Source organism: Poecilia mexicana, unplaced genomic scaffold (genome assembly GCF_051168715.1).
Source record: "Poecilia mexicana isolate PSO_F unplaced genomic scaffold, ASM5116871v1 scaffold_3, whole genome shotgun sequence".
NCBI lineage: Eukaryota > Metazoa > Chordata > Actinopteri > Cyprinodontiformes > Poeciliidae > Poecilia > Poecilia mexicana.
In genome coordinates, this window is record NW_028263372.1 from 2,041,286 (window position 1) to 2,053,387 (window position 12,102).

General features: G+C 39.8%; 1 pseudogene; it reads right to left on the reverse strand.

The window, feature by feature from the left end:
* On the reverse strand, positions 1-2,152 carry LOC148160085 (uncharacterized; annotated as a pseudogene).
* Between the last annotated feature and the right edge of the window lie 9,950 nt (positions 2,153-12,102).

The window sequence follows — 12,102 nt, forward strand, 5'->3', positions numbered from 1 at the left end:
TTACAGCAAGTCATCATTGTTCAGAAAATCGTCAGAAACTTGAAACAAGTCATCTTCAGTTGTCTCATAGGATACCTTTGCTAGCTGATATTTGACAACAGTTGTGTTAATTGTTTTAAACATCATATTTCGTAGACAAGGAATAATGCAACCCATAAAAAGACAGAACAGAACTAAAACAATCAGAATAGGTGTCACAAGCTTTAACAGTAAAGTCCACCATGGTCCAGATGTGAGCCATGAAAACAAATCAAAAGAGGGTGAGCCGCGTGTTCCACTCTCCACATATTTTTTTTTAGGTCTTCCAGCTCTATATATAGAGCATCAGAAATAGTTCCTCCAGTTCCTGTTTCATCAGGCACAAAAGTACAGCAGGCTGGGCCAATGATTTTGCAGACCCCTCCCTGAGGGGCAGTGAGGAAGTCCAGAACAACACGATTTTGCATAACCATGTTTCTCAGTTCAGTCAGTTCTTTCATGGTGCCACTGGCCAGCTGGTATGTGATGTTGATTAGTCGCAGTAATCCGTATCTGTTGATCTCAACGTGGCATCGAATCTCACCTACTCCGACCCACGGAAACAGGTTTTGCATGAATTTTTCTCCACCGTTCCAAATCCTGAATTCCCATGGAACTCCAGTATGTGTTGTGAGGCCTCCCCATCTTTTGACCTCTGGCATAACTGTTCGTTTGGAGCGGGTGCGTAGATCATTTTATGCTTTCCTGATGAACGCAATTGGGTTGATTAAAGGAACCACAGCACACAGTCCTCCCCAATTTTTCGGCAAGAACATGTACGCTTCATTCCCGCATATGAAGTACCAATCTGCCAACATCCGTGAGCCATAATCTCCTGGCACTATGGCGCTGCACAGTGTTGTCTCCTGTCTCCTCTTTGTCTTATGCGTGATGTTGAAACTCCTCTCCTGAAGCAGGTTGTCACAGTCTGGGTTGTCTTTCCAGACTTTGCAGTGTGGAGTCGTCCTTTGACGACTCTGCAGGCTGTGCAGTCGATGAAATCCTGTGTTGGTTCGCAGTAGGTGTAAACTCTGCTACACAGGTTCCAAGGTAACATCCCAAGAGAAACATGTCCGTTGTTGAAAACGCAGCTCTTCAGAGACCCGGGTTTAGCTCCTGCTAAAGAAATGGTCTCTGGTATTTTCCATGCGGCTTGTGGAAACGGTGGAAACGGAAGTACGTCAGCCTTAAATGAACAGTTCATAGATCCAAAAAGTCCTTTCGCGGCATCTCCTGTCCAAAGTAGAACAGAATAATCCTTTTTGCACCACTTGCATCCCTTTGGCGTGGGGACGCTGAGTCGTGGTTGTGTGCTCAGGCCATAGAGACACATCTGTTTGTCATCAGTGATGTTCCCTGGGTGCAGACCTGAGTTGTTTGTGGCAATTGGTAACTGCGCACACACATAGTAGTTCACCTCGTTCTGCTCGTGAGCAGTCCTGTTCATCAGCTGCCACCACAGGTTGGTGCTGTAGTCATGTGGGTGGAAAGTGAGGTCACTTCCTCTTCCAGACATCTGACATGCTGCAGTCACAGCGCAGTAGAAGATCCATCTGGCATATGGAGTCCCCATTGCTGCTCGGCGCGCAGAGATGTCAGAACCCCCAAACTAAAGAGTGAGGATCTGTCGAGTTTCTTCACTGGCGTTGAGACGAACCACCCTAAAAAATGGAACCCCTGTGTAGCCAGAACTTCCCCGCCACTCCGGATTAGGGGTCCAACACTCTCTGCAGCTTGCAGTGACTGAGATGTATCCAGCTGGGTCTTTCAGCAATCTTTACAGCTGTTGGTGTGGTCATCAGGACCTGGAACGGTCCTTCCCACCGTGGACTCGCCCAGTTCTTTTGTTTGATGACCTTTATGTAGACCCAGTCACCTGGCTCAATAAGAGCGGCCTCCTGTACAGGAAGAGAATCAGAAGGCAGTAAATTCGCACTGGACACTTCCTTCAGTTTAAGAGTCCTGATCATATAATCTGCTAATGTCTGTTCTTCATCAGCTTTTTGTATGTCTGGAGCAAACAGAGGCAATCTGTAAGCTCTCCCATGAATTATTTCAAAAGGTGTTAGACCATCAGCTGTTGGGGTGATTCTCATATAGAGCTTCACCAAGTCTAGACATTCTGGCCAGGGCCGGCCAGTGTCTGCCATGCATTTTCTTAATTTGCTTTTCACAAAACCATTTGTTCTTTCCACCAACCCTGCACTCTGTGGGTGATAGGCACAATGGTTTTTCAATGTCATTCCCAAGTGAGTAGCCATGTTTTGTATCACTTGGTTTACAAAATGTGGTCCATTCTCACTATAAACAGTCTGTAGAATACCATGTGTTGGGATAATAGTTTTGCAGATAGCCTTAGCTACCGTCAAAGCTTCTGCATGTTTTGCTGTAACTATTTCAACCCATTTAGAAAAAGCATCAATCATCATCTAACAGTATTTGTTAACTCAAAAGTTCATAACAAAAAATTTTTATGTAAGAATTTAGTAGTTATATAGTATTACCTATATAGTATTACCTCACCATTTTCCCTTTCCCCCCCTTTTTACACATGGCATTGCCCATGTGTCACAATCACTTAAGCTTCAAATAAAGTCTTTGGGAGGATTAATATTTAATTCAGGTGAACTCATAGGTTTATAGAAGATATTTTAGGTTTATCTTTTGGTTTTTCTTTGTTAAACTCAGCAACTTTCAACATTTCTATTTAATTTCTCTAAAATAAAAATGACCATCTTTAATTTAAACCAAATCAGAAAAATCTTAAATTAGAGGATTTGAATTTATAGACTATCAAATCTAGATTAAAATGTTTTAGACTGAAATCTAGAAAATGTTGCTTTTATTCACAATCATCAATTTTAGTAGCCATTTATATCTACCAAGTTGCTTAAAATCTCAGACTTTCACTTAACCTTGCATTTCAGACAAGTTAACAACGTAAGTTTTTTATATTTTAAATTAAATGGTCAATAGTTTCATCCGTTACTCAATTATGTAGTAACATTTCTCTCTTCTCATAATAATTGTCATTCATTCCAATATGAAAAATCCCACAAAAACAATCGATTTGTAGATTCTGTATAGGATTAAACTCTAAGTTAAATCTTTCAGTTAAATTCAACTAAATATTTCATAATATTTCAACACTGCAATATCAATTGTTTTCAACACTTAGAGATGTTTCATTTAGTTCCAAACTAGTATCTCTTTTAAAGGAAAAAATAAAAATAAAATAAAATAAAACATTTGAAAATCATTATTAGCTTTGAATCTGTAATAATTTTTAGTTGGTGTAATTTAGCCGTATCACGCTATCAGTTTTTTTTTTCTTAGCTTTTAGTCATTATAGTTTTTTCCTTCACAGTTTCCCAACCGGCTTATGGCTCGTGGGCCCTAAGAGGATCACTGGTCCTTCTGTTAAGGACTGAGTTAACGGGTACAAAATGAACGATTTTATCTAACATTGTACCTAAAAAACCTTTAAAATGTTCTTTTCTGGGTAGATCATTCCTATATGCAAACAGGATTAGTGAGCACATTCTTTATCACAGCGGTGTGTGCATAACTTATCTCGCATTTCTCTTTTCTGTCTCGCTTCCCCCTCCTGCTGCTGGCATCGCTGCAGCTGGTCCTCCCTCCGTCTCTCCTCCAGCTCCCTGTCAATCCAACTGGCTCTGGTGTTGGATTATGTATAAGTTGTCTAGACCGTCCCTTACTGAATGTCCAGGTTGTCCACCAATGAAACAAGCGAAAAACAGTTCAGTTTGCTGTCTTCGTCTCTGAATCACTGAAGCACAGTATTTTTCTTCTCCACGCTGATGCCAGAGAGTAAACCAGCGGAGGTTGTAAAACTTCAGTTGCAGTCAAACACGGAGATATAGTTCCAGTCCAAACGTTCAGTAGGACTCCATACAGTAGTTTGCTGCATAGCAGTTCCCAGATGTCCAGGAATCAGGATCAGCGGACATTTTAGTGCCTTTAGTGTCCAGGTGGTAGAAATCATCCTGTCCTTTTTCGCTTCTTTATCAACTGTCATTGGCTGGTGATGAAGGAGGGACGTCATCAGATCGGCAGGACAGGTTTGAGTTGAGGTCGGAGGTCAGACGCACCGCAGCGAGTCTCAGACAGAGGAAAAGGAAAGAAGCAAATAAGAGTCAATTAGGGTTTGTTCGGCTTTCTGTGTCTTTTTTTCTTTTTACAAACATTTTCCATATAACTTTTCTTTCTTTTCATCTTATAGTTTTTAGCCACTAATTACCCAACATTTTAAGAAGTCATAAATCCTTTCCTTATCCAAACACATATAAACATGAAACATGTTAAAAGCTGTAGTCTCTTTTATCCTGTACAATATTAAATTTTAAAGTGTAGAATGTAAGTTTATGTTAACTTCATCTGAGTCACGTCTCACCAGAGAACAATGGATTTCTCTAAATTTGTTTATCTTAGTGCTGCAGACTGTGAGGTCAGCGGGCAGCCCTCCTCTCAAAGCCTAAGAGAGACATGAGGCTGGATAATGTCCAGGTCGGTACCTTACTCTGACCTCTGACCCCTCCAGTTATACAGCCAAAGGATCATTTCACCAAGTTGGTGCGATAATCTGATTACAACACAATACATTAAACATTGTTCTCTGAGGATAATTTTATTATTTAATTTTATTTTTCAGCTTCTCCTCCTTCAGGAAAGTCATAATTCCACTTTTAGCATACAAAGAAGTTGTTCCCATGTTTTTTATTTCAGTGAGACGTCTCTCAACTGGTTTGTCTTTGAAAGTGTAGGAACGCTAAAAAACAAAACAAAACCAAACCAGTATTTCCTAAAAGTAATTATTTCTGACTTGTGAGGCTTAAACCTAATTTTTAGTAACATTAAATATTATTTTGCATGCAATGGTTTTGTACAGGAATTCAATTTCTTTTATTTATTTATTTTTTACTTAACGTGTAACAAGCTGCACATGTGTCCACCATTTCATCAATTTCTGGTGCTTTGTCTTTTTGGGGTGTGGTAGAGTCTGATCATGCTGAGGATTTCTCCAGTTTGTGGTCTCCTCACTCCATCATCCCTCCTGTTGCCCCGTGCAGCATTCTTTGAAAGGCAGTTTCTTGACCAGTGGCCAGTATTGCCACAAGTCCAACAGCCATTTAAATGCTGTGGATTTTGTGGGGTGTTATTTTGGGGTTGTCGCCTATTGTGACCTCCTCTGCCTCTGCTTCTTCCGCGTCCTTTCGTCCGGCCGTTGGAAAAGGCAGAGGTTTCCAAACCTCCAAATTCACCCAGGTGAAAAACATCTAATCCTTTCACAGCCTTAATGGCCTCTTCTAAGGTCCAGGGTGGAAAAACATATACGTTTTGTGCACCTTCCTCTAATGAGGGGTAGTCATGCTGCTGGGATTGGGGCAGATGGAGCTGCTGCAGCGGCGGGGGGAGGGTTGGCTGCAGGAGCTTGTGCTCCCTGCACCGCTACATCATTCCGTGTGCTTAGAATGACTTTATTATCTTTCGGTCTAACAAATAAGATTTTTGCTTCTACAAATTTTTTGTCTTTAGCCTTTTTAATTCCCGTTTTTCTTTCTACACTACTCTCCAAAATTCCCACAATTGTTTGCCATTGATCAATTTTTAGCTTCCCATCTATTTTATATTTCTTTCTCCATTTTCTCATGTGTACAGTGCTACCAGGAAATCTGGACAGCATGTACTTTTCATCCCCATCAGGGCCCTTAGCGAGTGAGGAATTACAAGAATTTGTGTTTCCCATTATTTAAATCACTTGTAATTTTAGCTTGAAATTTTTTTTTTTTTTTTGGTATTATGTGCTCTCTGAGAAAGTGCCGTAGGTCAGCGCTCAGTGCCTTCTGAACAACAGACTTCTACTTGGAGCCGAGCTTCCAAGCGGGTCTTCACTTTGGATTCTAATTCCGAAGACAGAGTTTTACTCCCAGAGAGAGAAGCACCATTCACTCCTTCATACACACACATTAACAAAGCAGCAGACAAAACACCAATATCAGCACAGTAATAACAGAACAATAATAATAAGCTTCCTATCTACGTGAGGACTTGCCCTTAAGGGGTGTCCTCGAAGTAAGGGGGGGCTCTAAGAGCCTTACCTTTTGCCTTTAGTTGAAACTCTGTCAACTGGGACTCTAACCCTTTATAACTTCTTTAGTCAAACCGATATTTGACAAGGACTCAAACCTTTCTAACTTCTTTAGTTTTAAAATTCACCTATGTTTCTGTAGTTTTCGGGTGTCCAGTTGGATCTCGTCACTACGGCCGTTGGCAGACAAAGTCGGACATGTCTCGCTGGCCCAGCGAAGAATTTTGCTCCCTGGGTCTTTCTTTCCAGGTCCAGTTGACTCTGGCCGTGCACGGATTCAGCGCGTCTTCCTCTGCCTGACAGCGGGGGGAGTGAGAGATCCCGGGTTTTCGGCACCAAATAATGATGGGTATTTTTCCTTTCGAACCTACATAAAAGAACCACAGACAACGTATATGAATTTTATGACCAAGCTTTTGCAAAAGGAGAAGTCTCAGCAAACTGCTCCTCCGAGCCGTTCACAGAGCGTTCTGGTCTGCTTCCGCGTGAGCCCCTGTTTTATTGTCAAAGCAGAACAGCCACAGGGAGCAACCAAGAAAAACAACAGAGGTCGTAAAACATTTAACCCAAACAACTAGCAACCCAGTTCCAGGTTTGATATCTGATCTACGGTCTGAGCCCGGTTCAAATCTCGGTCAAACTGTCAACAAAGAAGTGGGAAGATAAACATAAGACAACCTAAGTTAGGAGGTATTCCGGTTGATAAGAATTTAAGGTCTGAGAAACACAGAGTTAACTGTCTCACATGAAGATGAACAGACAGTCGTGACCTCCAGGTCAGTTTATACACACATAAGGAAGAGAACACTTTAAACTGAAAATCACAATAATACTGATTAACATTAGACTGAATATGAACTAAAGTAATAACAAAATGATAATACCAAAAAATCCCTAACAGAGGTCTTCTCCTCAAAGTTTGCCTTCACGCCCACCACCACTCTAGTTTCCTACCTCCCAAAGAAAGCACTGAGCACACTGTACACAGACGGCGACATTAGCAATTGTGAGGACAGGAAGCCAATCATCATCCTGGAATACAACCGCAACAAAGGCGGTGTAGACAACCTAGATAAGGTGATTGGAACATATAGCTGCAGAAGAATGACTGCCCACTGGCCCCTGGCGATCTTCCACAACATCATTGATGTGTCCTCCTACAATGCCTTTGTGATTTGGAGAGAGATCAACCCGACCTGGATGTCTCGTAAGCACAAGAGGAGGGTGTTCCTGGAGCAGCTAGAAAAGGCACTTGTAACTCCACTCATTGAGATAAGGAAGCATGTCCCCCGCACAGAAGCCTCAGCAGCAGTTGTGAAAGCTATTCAGAGTGCAGCAGCTCCTGCTCAACCTGAGGATCCATCTACCACAGCCACTTCCCCAGCTAGGGGAAGCAAGAGGAAGAGATGTCAGTTCTGCCCTCAAAAGAAGGACTGTAAAACACAAACTGTGTGCTGCAGGTGTAAGAAATATATCTGCAAAGGCTGTGCACTTGTATACTGCCCTACATGTGCTAATTAGTTGAATGGGTTATGTTATTTTTCATACTTTTGTATTGTACATTCTCTTAAATTGTTCACTGGAGAAAGTAAAAGAAACTGAGTCATTGGGATGAATAAAAATAAATAAATTCAAAACTCCTTTTTGCACATGTTTTTCTTTTCTTAAGCTATAGAAATTCAAGTGGAGAGGGAAAACTCAAGTATTCACACATTTTGTGGTGAATGACAATATGCAAGATGAAATTTGGTGTTTAAAATTCAATTAAGTTGCTTATATTGGGGGCTTAGTGAAGACGGGTCATTTTGACCCGGAGGACACAGGGTGTATACAGAAAATGAGGACAAAGGATGTTAGCAAAGCTAGCTGTACAGAGATACATATGTTGCATCTGCGATGAAAAACAGTTGTCCCTCATGTACTGAATTATTGAGTGGAGGTGTTGACTGACATGTCGCATATATATGGGACAATGTTGTGACCAAAATCTGTTATATAGTGATATGACATTCACGAACAATCCAATTCTTCTGGACAGATCTTTACTAAGTCCTACAGCACTGAGAGCCGTTCTTTGTTCTTGTGATGCTCTGCGAACTCTGCAGTAACATTATAGCAACTATTACTATTTTATTTCATTAAAAAATATATAGATTTATTTAACTGGCGAATATATAAAACAAGAACATAACAACGCAGAGCATGCTCATTGTTCTTTGTTTTCGTCTCCTGTCATGGTGGCATTGCAGCCAAGGGCATAGATCCCATTTCATTATTGGGGGGGACCATAAACAGGAACATTTCTTGAAAATTTCTTAAGAGCAATTTTGGAGGGGTTGGCGAGGTTCCATTGAATTGTAATGTTAAAATGTCGCTTAAAAAGTTTTTAAACCACTGCTTGCAGGACCAAAAATGACTATCAAACATGTTTTTATATGTAAGCAACCTGCAGAGAAGTAAAACTAAAATTCAAATGTTGCTTCTATATGAGTTTTGTTCAGTCTGACTGATCTAATCTCTGCTACACCTTTACAAAAATTTAGAGGTGTATACAAAATACAAAAGCTTTAATGAGTAACTCCTCTTAATAAAATTCATCATAAACATTGATTTATTGAAATGACTCCCAATACAAGTTATGGCCTATGTAAATTATAAGTTGTTAAGTTGCTTTATTTTTAAGACATTTTTAGTTTTGGCATATCCTGGGTGACTAAACAAATAAGTAGATAGAAATGAATATCTGGGGAGTATCATAATTTAAACATAATACTTAAAGCACGAGGGTTTATATAGAAAAATATTCAGATTTTATTTTGTAGTTTTAAAGGCTCTACGTTGAAGACAATGAGAAATAAAGCCATAACTTTCTGTTTTTCTATCTGTTCTTGGCTCCCACACTCTGAGCTGGGTCCACTTGCTCAGCCCCTTCCTCGCGTTTCAAACTCTTCTAATTAACTAAAAGTTAAAGAGCTAAATATGAATGAGATGTTTATCTTTAACAAAAAAGTAGTTTAGGAAATCAACCTGTAACAATAATAGCTCACTTTCTAAGTTAACCTGAAAAAAAGTAATACAAAAACCTGAAATTATATTCAATTCAATAATAGAGGCAGGCTTACAAATACGCTTATAAAAAATGTCAATACTCCAGCGACGGGATTTGACTTTTTCCTTTGTGACACACAGAAAGTCATCTACCAACTACGTACCGCCACCCATTTGTTGTGACTGGTCTGTTCGTAAAGCTACACTTGCGTTAATCATCTCATGCATAGACATAATATAAGAGTAGACCCCGCATTGGCCGCTCCGGCGCAGGAAATACGGCGGCCATCTTGGAGCGGTATACCCTCCTACTTTGCTCAATCAAAACAGCAGAAGATGCCTCAGCACTAAGGGATATTGTTGTTCGGATCTATGGATTATTGATGTGAGGGCTCCACAGACAACATTTCACAAGTAAGATGGACATATTATTGTGTATATTTTGTGATTAGAATATTACTTTACTGTATTTATGTCCACCGGCGAGATGCCAGCTAATATTAGCTACAGTGCTTGGTGTAATTCCGGGTTCAGCCCCGCTATGAAGGCTAACTGAGATTCCGTAAATCTAAAAAAAATCATTATTCTCTAACATTGACTTAGATTATCTGACACAAGAGCCTATATTAGAAATGAAACAATATAACGCATATTATAAAACTTATATTACGTGTTATGACATTCACCAGCAAAGTTTACACAGGTGGTAAAGTCTATTATTTATATTCTTTCACTCTGTCAAAAGTAAGATACATCCTAAATCTTCTGTTTTTGTTTTGAAAGTTTCATAAAGACACGATATGAGGAAGAAGAGGGAGATATCTACAAAGAGAGACGGATTCACTGCAGCACGGATGAATCTCACATCGGATTTTGGACTCAATCTCAGCTGCTGAATCACTCTGAAGCGAGAACTCGTCGGCTGAAAAACATATACATATATCTATATATATATGTATGTATTTACATACATACATATATATGAATATATGTATGTGTGTATATATATATATATATATATGTGTGTGTGTATGTGTGTGAAAAACATACATACATACACATGTATGTATGTATATATGTATGTATGTACATACATACATATAAAGATGTATCCAATATATATTATTCAGTATTAATCATTATTTATTTGTGTGATTATTAATCATTATTTATGTGTTTGTATAGTTATATAAATATGTACTGATATTACAAAATAATTTATTAAATAAATTATGAACGGCTGTGTGCTCTGTAATATGCTCATCATACATCAATATCAGAATATCCCATTCCTATTCTATTGTTATAGCCACTAAGCATTTTTAAATATGCTGAACTATGTATTAAAAACATACTTAAAAAAATACAATGGGGTATATGCCACGAGAGGTGGTGACGTATTTCCGTTTGAATTTATTCCACATAGATTGGTTCCGGGTCCTGCTTGCTCCTATTGTTCTTGGCTGAAGCTGCAAGATCTGTACCATGAAAAAGACGCAAAACTTAAAATATCTGTGAGCTGCTGGTACAACGACTGAGTTTTGTGGTGTGCCGTTGTTTCCAGTAATTAGTCGGTACCATCCAGTGCTTAGTTTTTTCATTTTCCAGCTGATATCAAGGCGACAGCGGACTGTAGCCAAAACTTAGCCACTACAGCTAACACGCGGTTTGTAGCTGCCTGCTATTTCAAAGCTTGAGGATATTGAAGATCCAGCGTCAGAAATGGGAAGATGGGGGATCTAAAGGGAGTTGTACGTGGTTCGTTTAGTGGAATAATTTGTTGGAGGAAAATAATGCCGGAGGAAATCCACTGCAACGGGAACAGGCTGAGAACAGAGGCAGCGATTCGGCACAAGGTAAGTCAATACGTGTGTGTTGATGTGCGTTTATGTTATATGGAGTATGAAATTATTTTTAGGCAACTCCTTAGTTTTTGTTTATGTGACAATTATATAAAATACATTTAACATGCAGTCGGAGCGATACCGAGCACGGTAATTTAAAAACAGCCGAGAGCAGCAATGCTCCAAACCACACAAGTCAGATTAAGGTTCAAAACCTTCGCTTTACAGCCGTTTAAGTGGCACCGACCCACATAAAACACCCACAGAACAAATGGTGCAAATCACGTATTTCCCGAATCCCGAATATATGATCATCTACCTTTGCTGTTTCATAATTATTATCCACGTTAGAGTGAATTTTTCCACTTGACTGCTATAATCTGTTCTTGCATTACACAACATAATTTCTCTTTTTTTCCCTCTGAGATTTGCTTAGAAAATTAGGTTATGAAGTTACATCCTCCTGCTGCTTTTTGTTTTTAAAATGGTTAACGGTTACTGTGGGCAAATCCAGCAAGGACCAAGTGAAAAACTCCATCTCTAACACAGAGTGACCTATGCACCGGAAGCAGGCTATGTGGAAAAAAAATGCGGAAGTGCTAAAACGGAAGTCCGTGGCATATACCCTATTGTTTATAAATGTAACTTTGATAGATGTTTGAATATGGTTTCCAGTAACAAAAAAGCGTGTTATGATCGATTAAATGCGCTGATACTAAACACATAACGCTGAGTGGAGTGGTGGACCGCTCCAAGATGGCCGCCCTAAATCTCGTCAGCGACAATAGGCGAGAGCGGTCCATGAGGCGTCTATCCTTACATTATGTCTATGATATGAGAGGCCCCATAGGCCAAAACCTACAAACTCTCTTACACGTACTATCAAACCCTCTCACATTCGTTATCAAACCCTCTCACACGTACTATCAAACCCTCTCACATTCGCTATCAAACCCTCTCACACGTACTATCAAACCCTCTCACATTCACTATCAAACCCTCTCACATTCGCTATCAAACCCTCTCACACGTACTATCAAACCCTCTCACACGTACTATCAAACCCTCTCACATTCACTATCA